We start from the raw sequence: 17,444 nt of genomic DNA on the forward strand, positions 1-17,444 counted from the left end.
ATGAAGATAATTATACCAAACTTCGCAGGGTTATTGTAAGAATTAAAGATCACATATGCAGGGTACTGAGCAAAGTGTCTGGCATATAATCAACACTGAAGAATGAAAGAACTATGTAGATGATGACAATGGTCCCAGGTCTTGAATTTTTTTCTATGGATTGTAATGAGAATGAATTAGAATCTCTAGTAGGCAAAGACAGGCAAGACTATTTACTTTTAAAACTCTGTTAACAAATCTAGAAAAATGGAAGAATTTATGGGGTAATTACTAGTTTGGAGCAAAAATGTGGCTAGGAAAAGACAGCACATTATGAACACATGGTAGAAACAGTTTTTGGAAAGAAAATTTTTAAATTGAGAAGGGAAAGGATCAGCAAAACCCTACATTAAGCGGTACCAAAGCCGGTGAGACCTGATACGCTTTTGTACCAGTTAGCCAATTGTTTTAACTTTTTTCTAGATTATCAAATGTCTTGGCATGCATTATATTATCAAAAATACTGTCTATTTTTTCCTAAGATTTACAAGATATAAATTATATAATTATGTGTATGGCGTACGTTTAGATATCATGTTATCAGTTTGAATTCAGTCACTGAGTAACTACAAATTGTAGATACAGTTCTAATTAGGGGAAATTAATTTATTCAGAAGCCTTGCTTCTTCCTCAGACAGCTTACATGTTGGCACTCTGACATGTAAAGAACACGAAACAGAAAAAGATAGATAAATGTACCAATTTTCTTTTTCTGCCTCTTTTAATAACTAAAAACAATTTAGTTTAGGCAGCAACTAAAACTACTAGTTAAAATAATGTCCAACATTAACAGAAAATTGCTGATTGGAAGCTCTCCCAATACATTAAAAGTAATGTTAAAAGGCAGCTAGGAAAAGTTTTTCTAACAAGAAAAAGCTTTTACATGGGAAAATAAACAAAATGAAAAAAGTTATTCACAATTCTCAGTTTCATGTTTGGGTTATGGTTTGTGAAGGTAATGAAAAAAATAGTTTCTCCTTTTTTTGTTATGAAAGAAGCTCAATAATTGGACATTTTGGCAAAAGACCATCTGCATTTAGTGTTCCTCTGTCTTTCTACAATCATGGAAAAGACCATTATGCAATGAGTAAAGCTCCTTTTCTGGAGGGAAAAAAAAGATAGCTTTATTGTGGAAAACATTGGGCTATTATGCTAAACATTCTTTGGTTTTTTGAGGGCAAATAGTCTAAAATATGTTTAGAGGAAATTCATATTCAGACAGAAGTTCTTAATACTCAAAAAGGGTATTGCCTAAGTGCAAAAATATTTTCTGATAGCTGATCTTACCAAAATCAAATTTAAAAGTTTATTTGAAAGGTCAGAAGTAAAACTTAACGTCAAAAAAAATAAAAGTATCATATTTCCAGAGCCACAACTTGGGAAGGCAAACTCAAACTAGGAAAGCTATTTCTTACTTTCTTCACTTTTTTTTAATGGAAGAAATACAGCCATAAGAATTCTCAAACCCACACAATTACTCCATTATTTGATAGAAATTTCTGCATTTCAGAAGTCATTTTGAAAAGAGGAAAAGCATGAAGTCCCAGTATCATCTTCTTGGAAAGAAGATGCTTCTTGTATATGTTCACATTTGTATTCTTTTGTAACCACTGTGAAAGGTTTGCCTAGTAAAAGGATAATTATTAATACTTAATCTGTGTACATGCTGTGTTCTAAAAATTGACTTGTAGTGCTTAGAATTTAGAACTCACTTTTTTCACAGAAATGACAGCATCAGTGGTGGCTTAGTTTCCAGATGAGCAAACAAAAACCTGTTTAAACCAAAATGTTGATAGTGAGAGTGCTTGGGACCAAGTCCTTTATTCCCCAAGTCCTAAGCCTTTGAGATCTGAAGCCTGTGGGGGAGTGATCAGGAAGCAATATTAACATTTCACTGAGTTCCTACTATGGGGTTATAAATAAAGTATATAGAAGGATTTATATTTGTATTTATATAGGCATTGTTTAATTTAGTCCTTACAATATGATATTCATTAGTCTCAGCTTTGCCACTCTCCTGCTGTTTGATTACTGGGCAAGCTAAGTTTCCACATCTGAAAAATAAGAATAATAATCCTTGTTTCAAAAGATTGTGAAAATCAGCTAAAATTACATATTTAAATGTCTTCCAAATATTAGTAGCTCCATATATGGTAAAATATTAATATTACCAATTGTTAGAAATTCAGCAATATGAACCACTCAGTTTTCAAGGTCACACAGCCAGAGGGTAATCAGAAGTAGATCCTAGGTCTTCTGCCTACTAATATAATGTTTTTTTCTCTCTTTCCTATTACAGATTACCTCCATGTACATAATGAAAGCAATTCAGGAGGATTTAACGTACTCATCTTTGTAGACTTGCAAAACTTCAAGAAGATTTTTTTGTTAATATTCTCCTGGCTCAATCGTCAATCATTTTAAAATATCTCCTCTGTTGAATGAGATTTTAAAATAATTGCCAAAGAAATGAGACACTGCTTCTGATCTGCCTCAAGACATTCTAAGACTTGGGAGCTCAGTTTCCTACCTGTATTTGCATTTACCCCTATTCCAGCCAGCTTCCTTGCAAAGCTTTCTTTTTCCCCCTCACAACTTTATTTACATAACCTTGCAAAGGTTTTTCAATCTTTGTTTTTAAGTTACAAAATATATCACTCATTCAAGAGTAGATACATTTAAAGACAATACAGTATAAAGAACAATAAGCTCAACACTTTGATACCCACTAGCGAGACATTTGAAGCCCCTTAACGTGGCCCTCCTCTGCTGCACCCCTTTCTCTTGCTCCAGATTAATGATTCTTTAGCTCTTTAAGAGTTTTACCATCTCTGTATGTATTACTGAATAATATATCATATAGTTTTGCCTGCTCTTAAACTTCATATTAGTAAAAATAATTATATACTTGATTCACTCTTTTTCTTGCTCAATAGAGTATTATGCTTTTGAGATTCATCACTAAATTTGTAAAGCTGTAGTCAGTCGTGATTCTCTGCTGTATTATATTTCATCACATGAACATGACTGTATTCATTTATTCATGCTTCTAGACATTTGGGCAGCTTTCATTTGTTACTATGGATACCAAAGGCTTCTGTGAATCTTCTTGTACATTCCTTCTGGTGCACGTGAGTATGCTTTTCTCTAGGGATTTACCAAGGACTGGAACTGCTAGGTAAGACAGCTTGTGCATGATCAACTTCACCAGGCAAGGCCTAACTGTTTTCCAAAGTGGCAGTAACAATTTGTACTCCCATTACTAGTGGAATAATGGTCTCATTGCTCTATGTCCTCACCAACACTTGATATCATCAGCTTTTTAAATTTTTGCCCATTTGGCAGCTTGAAGTGGTATCATGCTGCAGTTTTAAATTGTATTCTCCTGATTATTAATGAGATGGAACATGTTTTCATGTTTATTAGCCATCTGAGCTTCCTATTATCTATGAAGAGTTTGCCCCAGTATTTCTGACACAGATTTGCACATGTTCTTTATATATTTCTTGAAAAGCAAACCTTTGTCAGTTTGATGTGCTACAATCATCTTCTCTCAGTTTGTGGCTTGTCTTTCCACTCTTTTTATAAGTTTTTATAATTTAACAAAGTGTTGAGATGTGAACTCTGGACCTCGACTACCTGGATTCAAACCTTAGCTTTATCACTTACCAGCCACATGACCTTAAGTAAATTACTTACACTCTTTGGGCCTCAGTTTCCTCACTTACAAAATGGAGAAAATAATAGCACCTCTCTCATTGGTTTGTTGTCAAGATTAACTTAGTATGTGTTGAGCATGTAGCACAGTGCCTGACACATAATAAAAACTATGTAAGTACTGTCATTACATTAATATTATTGTTGAAGAAATCCTTCCACACCTCCAGGTCATTACGATACTTCCTAAAAGCTTTATGTTTTGCCTTTCACATTTAGGTTTTTAATGCACCCGACCTTTATTTTTGCATATGATAAAAGAGGTCCAATCTCATTTTCTCCCTTACAGATAACCAAAGCTCTTGTACAATTCATTGAAAAGTCCATCCTTTTATCCCTAAGTACCTCCCATGCTGCATGCCAAATATCTCTATAATCATGGGTTATTTCTGGGTTTTCTTTTTTGTTTATCTTTTTTGTTTCTTTTCTATTTGTCTGTTCCTGAACTGATATATCACACTGCCTTAATTACTATAGCTTTATTCTACCTTCATCCATTTTTCACATTAAAAATGTTTGAAAATATAGACATACTGAAAGAACAGTATTCTGAATATCTGTGTATATATTTTTGCTTTATCTAGTACTCCCCTAACACCTCCTCTCAACTTACATCACTTCAGCCACAATCGCCTTGCTTTTGCTCAGATATGCTAGGCATGTTCCTGCATCAGGAACCCTGTCTTTGCTGTTTCCTCTGTCAGCAATGCCCTTCCCTTAAGGAATCCACACAACATGCTCCCTCACTTCTTCTGTTATTTATTCAAATGCCATAGTCTCAACAAGGCCTTGGGTAGCCACATTATCTAAAATTATAATATCTCTTATTATTTAATATAATATACATATATTTATTTTCTTGTTTGTTATCTCTCTCCCCCATCAATAATGTCAGTTCTACGAAATCAGGGGGTTTTATTTGTTTTTCTCCACTGCTCTATTCCCAGGGCCTAGCACAGTGCCTGGCACATGATAAACATTCAGACTGTTTTGTTTAATAATTATGTAATCTGGCTCCAAAACCTATGTATCTGTCTTCATTAACTCATGATGCCTTCTGAGTGCAATACATGTCTTTGATTTAGTCCATTTAATATTTTCTAAGCACCTAATCTTGACACTTACATCACATTTAAATAAACCTCTTAGAATCTTAGAAATGGGATATTTATTCTAAGTGAGCAAAATGAGGCCTTTAATGACTGGTCCATGATGGATCAATCAACCTTGGAAGACAGTGACCCCTTAGGTTTTGTCCTTCAAAGTAGGACAAAGAAGAGCAGACAGAAAAAAAATTACTAGCCCTCAAAGAAAAGTCTGTTTTGCTTAACCTCAATATTCTATTATGACCCTGCTAACAGGGCCTCTTTAGTTTATATAATCCTCATAGAAACAAAGAACAGAAGCTAGAATGCTCCAAGCAAGGCTACTCCTTATGAGTTCTGGCTTTCCACTGCATGTAGGTTGACATTAGGTTTTAGGGGGCAACATATTGTCCACTAGGTCAGTGGTGTTCAAACTTAAGCCTGCGTTAGAATCATCGGGAAGGCTTGCTGTAACACTGATTGCTGGGCCCTACCCCAGAATTTCTGATTCAATAGGTCTAAGGTTGGCCCCAAGAACTTGCATTTCTAACCAATTCCCAGGTTATGCTAATACTGGTCTGGGGACCATACTCAGAGAACCACTGCACTAGATCAATTGGAAAAATATGACTGCTCTTATTTCCCTCCCTACTTTTAATACTCCCAGCCCTGACTGGTAAAGCTGCTTAATTTCCACTTACAGGCTTAGTACTGAACCCTTTATTTGGCATCAGTTCTGACCTGAGGAGAGGGTACTTACAACAAACAACCTCAGTGATCTGTCTATCATTAAGTTCCATTTGCTGACTGGTTCCTCTGACCTTAGTCCCTTATTTTCTCAATGACTGAATTATTACTATTGTCCCTAGTTTCTCAATGCCTGGCTCCTGGTCCCAGTTGCCCTGCCTCCCCACTTCCCACCGCAATGGCTAGGTCCATGCCACTTGTTTTTAGATCTCTTATATGCCAAATGCCTGCCATTTAGGCTCCAGTAAGTCAGGTGGACTCAGTTTTGTTATTCGTAATGTGCCAATTCCTGCCTTTTAAATGATTCTTTACAGATAGTCTCATTATTTCAAGTTGTCTTCTTCTTTGCAATACTTATTTTCATTATAGCCCAGATCTGACTTCAGATTTATGTCTCCGTGGGCCAGTTCCCAGGTGGATGAATCATGCTAACCCACACTCAGACCTGCACTTACACTGAGACTCACACCGCCATATCTAATTTGCCCACTCTGTTACAGGGTACAGTGAGGAGAGCCTTGGCGTCAGACAGACCTGGACTCGAGTCTAAGCTCTGCCACTTACTAGGTATGCCATACTGTAGCTAAGTAACTCGGCCTCTGAGAGCAAGATAGCTAAGTTATTAGGAGAAGCCAGAGAGGTTATATGTGTAAAACATCAAGCATTCAGGGTTAACAAGGTTCATTAGATGCTAATTTCCTTCTGTTCTTCCTGCTGAATTATGCAGCTTCTGTAGGTAAAAAACAGTTTAGTCAAGAAAGTTAAAACTATATATTTCCCTGCAAAAACTTTTCTTTCAAGTATCTATAATACCTGTTTTACTGGACATTCTATTTAACTACAGAACTCTTTTAAGAAATCAATTCAAGATCAGGAAAAATAAAACTTAAAGAGATGGTCATAGTGTCTGTGTTAGGAATTGGCAGAGAGATGAAGGGATTCTGTTATTGATAATATAAGCCATATTTTCATCCCTGCTTTTGGCAATGTGAGAAGAATGTCTATGTCCTTCTATAGAGTATTCAGAAAACTTCTTAAATTTGATGGTATTTCAGGTCTCTGAGAATCTATTGAATGTTACAGAACTTCTCCACAGAAAAATGCACATATTCTACATTACATTTCATGTGCTTCCCTGTCTTAGTTAAGAACTCCTGACCTCGAGCACAGGGGCACATACTAACCCAGAACTGCTGTGCCATGGGAGTTCAATGTAACAGAAGGAACATGGGATATGGTGTCAGAAGATCTTGCAATGACTCTTCTCACTCTGGTATTTAACAGATATCCATCCTTGGGCTTGTCATGTAACCTCTCAAGTATTACTCTTCACCTGTAATTTGGTGGATAACAATAGTTACCTATCTCTCAGGGTTGTTGTTGGAATCAAATACGAAAATGTACAGGAGAACGTTACTATTACATCACTATTTGTAAATGACTTTACAGATATTAGTTATCAACATTCCCTAGAAACCTACTGAATTTATAAACACAGGAGCAAGCTTAAAAAACCCAAATTGTTGAAACCCATGGAATATATCATACCAGAGAATTAATAAATAAAAAATCTTAATAGTGATTTTAATAATAATGAAATTAATAATTTTAAACTAGTCCTATACAGTTTGAATATCAATATAATCATGGCTGAAGCTCTTATGCTCTTTTCTAAAGGAAATCTTGAGAAACTTCAAATCCAAATCTGTTTCTGGTATTGACAAATTTAGGTATTCTGAGTGGAAAGCAAATCCAAGGAGAAAAAAGATGAATAGTCCCATATATCTCACTACCCTGTAGGAAACATATTTCTTGCTATGAAAAAAAGCATCTGAGATGGAAAAAGTCATGCTGATTTAATTTTCTTTCAAGGGACACGGGGAAGACAAAGTCTTCTCTGTGGGAACAAACATTCTTCTATTTCAACGTAAATCTACTAACATAAGCTTTAGAAGCTCTTCTTTTAAAACTTTAGGGAAAAAAATATATTTAGAATATTAAAATAGGCTATGAATTTGATTGTATATTCCAACCACAAGATCATACATCCTAAAGTGGCAGATCTTTACGCCAGCAAAGTAAGTTCATTTCCTTATTTAAATTCCTCTTCTGGACCCAGGGCTAAGAATTGTCACCAGGACCAATTCTGCCCTCTTAATAAGACAGTAATACTATCCATACTCCCTTGACTGACTGCTCCAAAAAACAATTGTATTAACTTTTTATTTTGAAATAATATTAGATTTAGAGAAAAGTTGCAAAGATAGTACAGAGGATTCTTGTATACCACTCACCCAACTTCCCCTAATGTTAACTTCTCATATAACCATGGAACATTCATCAAAACTGAAAATTCACATTGCTATAATGCTATTAACTAAACTACAGACTTTATCAGATTTCCCTAATTTTTACACTAAGGCCCTTTTCCTGTTCCAGGATCCAATCCAGGATATCACCTTACATTTACTTATCTCCTTGGTCTCTTCCAATCTGACAGTTTCTTGGTCCTTCCTTGATTTTTATGACCTTGAAGCTTTTGAAGGGTACTGGTTAGGTATTTTGTAAAATGTTCAATTTGGGTTTGTCTGATGTCTTGTCATGATTAGCCGGGCCTCAACCCAGCAATCTCATACAGGACTGAGGAACAATAAGATCAGTGAACTGATCAGAATCACATTCCTCTGATGCTCAGCATTAGAGGAGGATTGACTGACTCCTAGAGTTACTGGAAAATTAGTACTTAATTGTTGGGGAATAGATTGACTCAAAAGGAGGGCACTGATTTATGCTATTAAGGCATATGTCAGAGTAATTCACTGGAAAAATAAAAGAGGTATGCCTACCCTTGAACTCTGTTTGTGGAAAGTCTGTCAGTTATATAAGCCTTCAACTTCTCCATATCTATTATATTTGCTACCCCCACAGGCCTCTCTATGAAGATGAATTGTTTTTATAATTCTTAAAAGGGAAAGGGCCTTCAGATTTATTTTTAGCAACACAGAAAGAACATGGGTATGGGGACACTGCTCGACACTCAGCGGCAAGGCTTATGGGGGAATAAAAATCCCATGGGATACAGTGGGTGGTGATGACTACTGAAGCAGAGGACAGCAGATTCAACTCCTGCAGCTGCAACAAAGGAAGAACGGTAAGCGTACGGCTTACCGAGAAGGAACCCTGGGACTGAGCAATTCCCTAAACTTAACTTAGAAACACAAACTGGCTTTAGGTTTGTGTGTGTTAATGCAAAAATCATAAACTTTCTAGAGAATTATGTGCAGAAACACTACCACGGGACAGATCACCATGCTTACTGTTCTCCCTTCTCTCAACACCGTCTCCTACCTCACTAGGTTTCACTCCGTCCCTGACCTCCCTCTACTCACATCTGCTCATCCGACTGCTGCCAGAACACAGTGCTGACCTTTCATCTGCTCAAACATTGCTTTGTGCATAAAATCCACATCATCGGTCTGGCCCTTAAGACCCTCTGGGATCTGACCCCAGCAGGACTTGCCAGATTTATCTGCTCTGCCCTCACTCCTCTTCCACCTTCCATCCTGTGTAAGCACATCTCTGAGACGTTAATCTCACCGTTTCCTGTTCAGTAATGCTCTTTTCCGCTTCTGTGTGTCTCAATCCTTTCCTTCCTTCAAAACTGAGGTCAAAGCCTATCTCCTCAATGAAATCATCTCTGACCTTTCCAGCTAAAATGGTATCGCCCAGTTTCTTAATCCCCTAAACATTTTACATTTTATGATATGGGTCAATTTTTACTTTGTATTACAATCATTTATATATATCTGTATTTCTCAGTGACCTTACTAGACTAGAAACTCTTTTGGTCTTCCCACTGTCTTCTTTATTTCCCACAAGGTCTATTAAATTATCCTGCACATAATTTGTTGAACAAATGAATACCTTGGTAGCAAATACTGCATTTACATGAACTTTATTTGTACTATAAACATATATGTAACTGTAGATTTGGGGGAGCCTCTCAGAAGAAGCAAAATAAATAATATTTTAATATTATCAATAATAAAACTTTAACTTTAAAATATTTCTTTAAAAAAGTCCAGACTGGCCTAAAAGTGGCTTAATTGAATAAAACAAGTAGAGGACTCAGCAATACAGTTGAGGAAAAATTACATGTCTGATCAATAGCACCTGTATCAATTCACTGTGACATGTTATGTTAATGTTCACAAAGGTCACCAATAGCTGGGAGGACAAAGTGTTTTGTTTGGTTTTTTTTTCACTCATTTGACGACAGATGCTATCTAGTTAATAATTAGAAGACCAGGAGGGCAGATCATGCTCTATATGAAGGGAGGATTTAAGATAGAAATGCACTGAAAAACACACAGAGCTTTCCAAACTTTAATAGACATGCATTATTTACACTTAAATCTCAATGCACTCAATGCCTTTTTCTGAATAAGCCCCTGCCTGGCCATTTATTAACAAATTTTAGTCTAATCTGTTTTACTGTGAACTTGACATGAATCTTGGTGTATTTATTTTCTAAGACATAAACCATTTGGCACTGTAGAAACATTTATTGAAACAAATGAACCACAAAAGGATAAAGGCTAAGATCAGTTACCTGCTTTATGACCAAGATAGCTATCTTTTAAGATTCCACCTTCAAGGAAAAAAATATTGAAGTGTACCCAAAAAAAGTTCATTTAATTAGAAATTGGTTTAATTGTAAGAATAATGATTGGGGTATAGAATAAAGTTAATTTTAAGTAAAGTTAAAGCTATGAGGCTTTGTTTTGTCTCCTCTAAAAGAGCATAAGAATATGCTGGCTTATAAGATTTCCTGAGTTTGGCATATAATGTATGTGCAACTGGCTACCAGACATCTCTGAATGTCCCACAGACACTTCAAAATGAACATGTTTGGAACATAACATCATCATTATCTCCCTCCAACTTGTTTACCCACCTGCATTCTTTATCTAATTAACAGACTATCTCTTTACTCCTGTGCCAGAGCCAGAAAGAAACATGGGAGTCATATCTGTCTCTCTCTCTTACTCTATCCAGTTCTGCAGATTTTTATCTCTTACATTGGTTCCCTCTTCACCAGCACCGCTGCCAATGCCAATGTCAATTCCGTGGATCAGGCCTTTAACTTCTCTTCCTTGGATTGTTACTCAATAGTCTTCTCCGTGGTCTCTTTGCCTGAGCTCACTCTCTCTATCCATCAGAGTTCTGATAGAGTAATATTTCTAAAGAGCAAATCCGATATTACTCCTTATTTCAATGTTCTTCATGGCATACCAGGCCCTTCATGGTCTGGCCCTGTTTATTCTTCATCCATTCATTCATTCTGTTTATTCATCAAGTATTTACTGAGTCTACCTTGTATCAGGCACTGTTTTAGGTGTTAGAGAGACAACAGTAAACCAACAGACAAAAGTCTCACCTTTTCAACCCTTCCTCTCTACCACTGTCAAGTGTTCCCTGCCTTTAAGAAATACTGAGCCACTGCAGTCTACTCAAGATGGCTTGTTCCTTCATACAGACTTCTACTCATCCTTCAGATTTCAATTTCAATTCACCTTCCTCACTAGACCTCCCTGAATCTCCTGTGTACTTTATAAATACTCATATTTTGTTTGTATTTCTGTCTTTCCACTTCAAGTTCCTTGAGCACAGGGATAATGTCTTTTGATATACAGTTGGCAAATGCAATGCTTTTATTACATCAAATGAGTAAATAAAACAACAAAGGTTTCCTCCATTTTTGTTTCTAGTGATCAGATAACTTTTTCTTGATATCCCAGAATTATAGGCAAGGTAATAAATAAGAGTTTACACAAGCCACTGTTACTCCTGATTATTACACAAGAGATGATTTTCAGAGCCCCATACGAATGTGAGTCTTGGAGATTCTGTCATCTTTCTACTTGATATGTATTTCAGCATAAGTTTATTTCATGAGTAAAATTTTGCCCTCTGTCCTGGGGCACATTCCCATAATTAAAAATGCAAAGCAGTAAATATTTCAAAACACACTGTACAGGTTTTATGGAAAAGCATGTTACATCACAACAGAACTTTTTTGTTTTCTCACAGAGACAGTTTAAATGATGTACCTTGTACAGTAACCAACTACATAGTTACATACATTAAAAAAAATCTCAAATCAATATATAACTGCTTACATACAAAGTCAACCCGGACAACATTCCAAGGCTGCATTAAGAGATTCAGGATCTCACTAGGTGGACGTCTTTATTGAGATAAAATGATTGCCTGATTTCTCTATTCATTTATTAAACATATGTCCAAATGTGAATCAGAAAAATATCAGAAATGCAAAAGCAAAATGAAAAGTTAAGATATTGTAGACCAACTCCTTCCCAATTAAACAGGTTGGAACACCAATGGTGATGTGAGGGGGTGGCCATCTGTCAGTACATAAAGGGCCTTGTGTTTGCTGACAAAGACATTGCTCAACCCACATCTGGCTCCTGCAGCCAAATGCAACCCTCACTGGGGCAACTCCCACTGAATTATATGGGCAGAAAGAACAGGGAGATAGATGTTTCAAAAGCCAGCTGTTCATTCATGGACATTAGATGTATGAGAGAATTAGGACAGAACTGAGTCCACTTTTCTTTTCTTTCTTAAGGGTACAAAAACAATAGATTTATTTCATGAAAACTTTTTTCCACTTACTCTTTTTTTGTATACATATATATATATATATATATTTTATTGAAGTATAGGCATTTTACAATGTTGTGTCAATGTCTGGTGTACAGCATAATGCTTCCGTCATACACGAGCATATATATATTCATTTCATATACTTTTTCATTGTAAGTTACTACAAGATACTGAATATAGTTCCCTGTGCTATACAGTATAAATTTGTTATTTATCTATTATGTATATATTAGTATCTGCAAATCTCGAACTCCCAGTTTATCCCATCCCACCCTGAGTCCACCTTTCTACTTCCATTTCTTTTAAAAAGGAGATCAAGGAGGTCAAGATAAAAGAGAATTTGCATAGGTATTAGGAGATCAGATTGTTCACCTCATTGTATAACCTTAGGAAATCTTTTTTCTCACCTCTCTGCCTTCTCAAAGCATAACCTACATGTAAGGCACATTTCAGTTCCCACCTTCTCTGGGAATCTATTCCTTATTATTCCTGGGGTTTTTTCCCCACTCTAAGCTACTCTATTCAGAAATTTAGCATATATTTATAAACTTTCTCTAATATTTTCAATGTCTACTAAGCTAAAACTAGGATTAGTCCTTCCCAAGGAGAGTTATTTATATATCATGAACTACATAATAGGGAGAAATTCCTATAAAATATCAAGAAGTCAGCACCACAGCATCAAAGTTTCTTATAATACTCACTCACCTGGCTCAGTATCTGAAACTCTGAGAAATTCTGATCTATACTCTAGATCAGGACTGCATATGTTCCCATCTCAACTCTTATTAACTGGCTACTATGTCATAAGTTAGGCAAATTACCAACTTGCAATTCTTTTCCTGTATAAATGAGAAAAGAATAATAATAGCACCTACTTGATATGGTTGCTGTGAGAATTAAATGAATTACTACATGTAAAGGCCTTAGGATAGTGCCTAGCATGTATTCAATTAAGTTCAGCTATTATTATTCAAAAATATGAAGTGTCCAATCTTAAAAGGTATAATAGGTTTCTTTATGAAAATGGAAGAAAATAAGGCTAAACTCTTCTTTTATAAAGAACACTTTCTTTTTCAGCCTACCAACAGAAACAAACTGCCTCCATCCCTACTCATCCCCAAGCCTGCTTGATTTAATTCTCCTCTTTTGTGAGTCACCAATGCTATTCCTCACTTAAAAAACAAACAAACAAAACTAGATTCAACTACTAGGGTGTTACTGAGCAGAATCTAAGTGCCAGTTACAATGTAAGCAGGTATACACACTCACATTCACAGACACATACATACACACACACAAGTTAATTCTCACAAAAATCCTTCATGTTATATATATTAATCCTATTTTACAGATGAAAACACTGAGGCTCAGAGAGGTCAACCATCTTAAGGTCATACAGTTAGTAAGTGGATAAATCAAGAATGGTAGCAAAGTCTACTAATTTCAGATTCCACTTCCTTCCTACTACAAATCACACTATTTGCCTATAATTTCCTTTTTCCCTTAACTCACCCACATATAATTTATAGAAGAGCAAAACAAAGAGATGTTTCCTCATGGTTCACCCATATGTTCTTGCCAAAGTACATAGTCCTGAAACTTCCTATTTCTGTTCCTCTAGTCTCATGTCAGTTTAACTTCCTCTCTGGTAGTAAGAAATGCGGTGCTTAGAGCTGGATTTAGAGCTTCCATGCCTCCCTTCTAATGACTTTCTTTAAGTACAGGTTTTTAAATGACTTTTGTGAGGCACTGCTTGTTCTGACAAATTGCCTGACATTCTGAAATAATACTGTTTAAAAATTTTGAATTAAATATTACTCTGCAGTAACTCATAGAAAAGAACTATAGATTTATCTCAAATTTTTAATATGCCTATCCTTGGGGCCAAAGACAATCAAGAAATAGAGCAAGTAAAAGAAATAAAGATTAGCAGGAGCATGGAGGAAAACTTATTGGAAGAGAGATCAAGAAACTGAAAGGCCAATGCATTGTTAGGATCATCTATAGACAGTGAAATCACCCAGAATTTTGACAGATGCAGTAACAGGGAGACAACAGTGAGTCAGGAGGGAGAGCCCTCTGGGAGCAGCGATGAGGAACAAGGAAGGCATCTATTCCAACTCCAAGTCCAGACGTAAGAGAAGTGAGAAAGTAAAAACAGCCATCACTTGTAAGGGCTGCAGGGGAAGCAAGGTCCTTCCTTGGAAGACGTAGAAGACGGTTGTAAAGGATGTGAAAAAAAATTGACATACTTTGACATTATGCAGATAGTAAAAAATCATATATTACTTATTTTTTAAAAAGACCTATAAGGATAAAAGAACCTATCAGGTACACATAGAAAGTAGTCCATGTAGAACGGGTAATAATAATAATAATAATAATAATAATAATAATAATATCTTCCACTACTGCCTTGCATCAGTCGTCTTACTGAAAATCAGATATTCTGCATAAATGCTAACAAGGAACCTATTTTCCAATATTTTAAATGAAAAAAATTGTAACACTTTACATGTTAACCCAAAACCACCAATCAACCTCCTAAACTGTAACTAAAACACAATAAACACACACACGGTAAAACACACACCTGTATATGTCTAACAAATCCCTTGTTAGGATGTAAAAATGCTTCAAACATCACTTCCTCATCAAAAACAATTCCTATGGTGGTCAAGAGTTGCTTCGTACGCAGTGACATGCTGCACGTCCTCTTTGTTGACATGTGGTGCACTTTACAAATTGTCTACCCGAGATTCTGAAATTCTACCAATTATATTTGGAATTTAACATAAGACGTCTCACATATTATTTTGTTTACAATGTTGTATAGGGCCTTATTGAGTTTCTGGGACATAAATATAAATGTTTCTTATATACTCATCAGCCAAAACACATTGAATTGATTACATTCTAAGATATCTGGTGTTAAATACCAAGAGGCTTTCCACTAGGAAAAACATTAACTGTGAAGTCATTCTGCTTCACCGAATAAGCATTTGTTCATTGTATTTGTTCAACTGGATTGAACAGCAGATTTAGCTTGTAAACTTAGGCAAGTTAACTATATTCTCTAAACATCAAAATTCTCACAAAGTAGGAAAATAACCATGCTTTCTTCAAGGGCATTTTTGTGAAGATTAAAGGAGACGACGCACACACACCAGTTAGCACAGTGCCTTAGCCTATAGGACGTGCTCAGTAACTGGTCACTATTACTATTTTTATTGTCTATCTAACAAGTACAGATTGTAAAAATTTACACATGCCTTGTCTTGCTTGATCCTTAAGACAAAACAACTCTATGCAGGAGGATGATAGGACATGGTTTATCACCTCCACCTCACAAATGAAAAGACAAATGCTTAAAAAAAGTAAAGGGACTTGACCAAAGCTACATGCTTACCAGGCAATACCCACCATGACTGGAACCCTGAACCAGGGGTTGGCAAACTTACTCTTACAGAGCCAGACAAGAAGTATTTTCGGCTTAGAGGGCATACGGTCTCTGTCACAGCTAGCCAGTGTGCCCTGCCACTGCAGCACAAGAGTAGCCACAGCTAATGCATAAACAAAAGGGGAGCATCTGTGTTTCAAAGATGCCTTATTTACAAAAACAGGCAGTGGGCTGGATTTGGTTCATGGACTTGGTTTATAGGCCCCTGCCCTAGACATGTGGATCATTAGTCCAGTGCACCTTTCCACTACTTCATAGTAACTACCTATTTTCAGAATTATGTTTTAGCCTATGTCACTTAATGAAGTTCATAGTCAAGGAAAAGATAAATCAAAAATAATTTGTAAAAGACTTATGAAAACAGTAAGATATTACATAAATATTAGTATTACTTTTTCCCTTTTGCTCCAGCTTCTAAAACTCTCAATTCTCTCATTTCTTTCTCCTCCAATATGGTAGTTATTTATCTCTCCAAAAGTATCCAAGCAAATGTGTTTGCAGAATCTTATTCTAAAAGAAGTAGTGCACAAGCCACTAGATACTAAGTTGAACAAACTTATGCAAATCTCATCTTTTAAAATGGCAAGACATAAGGCTTTGAACCTCTTTTCAAAGGAAAAAAGAAAGATTCCGTATGCCATTCTGGAGTACAGAATGTTTTTAGAGAAGTGAAAATACTTTGTATGACTTTATAACAATGTGTATCTATGTCATTACACTGTTATTCAAACTAAGGTGAACTGTGGGCTTTGGTGATTATGATGTGTCTGTGTACGTTCATCCTTAGTTTAAAAAAAAAAAAGTACCACGCTGGTAAATAAAAGCAACAACTATGCATGTGGGTGGAGAAGGGGTATATGGGAGGTTTCTGTACCTTCTTGTCAACTTTGTTGTAAACTTAAAATTGCTCAAAAAAAATCTTAAAAACAAGAAGACTCAGGGTAGACATTTTTGGCAAATAAATAAATAAATAAGTAAATAAAATGGTAAGAAATATATGAACGTTTAGTATATAATTTGTGCAGGCATGTTTTCAGGTGAGTAAAGAGAGCAATGGTATGCAACTATTATATTCTCCACCTCAAATAACAAAGTGATTATCAGTTTTCTCATTTTAGAAGTCATACGGCATGGTGATAAGGACACTGGACTTCGAAGACCAAATTTGGAATTCCTTCTCTACCACTTATTATCTTTGTAATTTAATAGCCTACATAAAGGGAGTTGTGAGGATTTAGACAGTTAACTAAAAATACTAAGCATCATAAACGTTGATGATTACTGCATTTGAGAGTATATACTTCTTAACCAACTTCACTTCTGTATTTTTGATAGAAATACAGTATGATATAATACTATACAATGTGATTTATAAAGCATCCAAAATATCTATTGTTAAGTATAAAGAAACTTTTCTGCCAAGGAGCTAAAAGTTCTTTTAAAATATTCCCTGGTTAAGCTAACAATATTCCTTTAAAATTAAAAGAAACCAGAATTATTGAGTGATGTGTGTTGGATATTTTACATAGATTCTACTCATTTAACCTTCACAACAACATTGAGAAGAAACTGAGGCTCAGAGAAACTAAATGACTTGCAGAAACACAGAGCCCCTAAGTGGCAGCAGATCTTGGATCCATACGCAGGTTAGATTGATCCTACAGCTCTTTTCTTTTCCATTAGTAACACTGGCTCTTCAGCTT

The 17,444-nt window shown here is 35.8% G+C and overlaps 1 protein-coding gene across 1 annotated transcript in view; it reads right to left on the reverse strand.

Moving 5' to 3' along the window:
- Nucleotides 1–17,444, reverse strand: part of MEGF9 (multiple EGF like domains 9) — a 74,985-nt gene that overhangs the window by 20,340 nt on the left and 37,201 nt on the right. The gene's annotated exons all lie outside the window — the stretch shown is intronic.

Source organism: Camelus ferus, chromosome 4 (genome assembly GCF_009834535.1).
Source record: "Camelus ferus isolate YT-003-E chromosome 4, BCGSAC_Cfer_1.0, whole genome shotgun sequence".
Lineage (NCBI taxonomy): Eukaryota > Metazoa > Chordata > Mammalia > Artiodactyla > Camelidae > Camelus > Camelus ferus.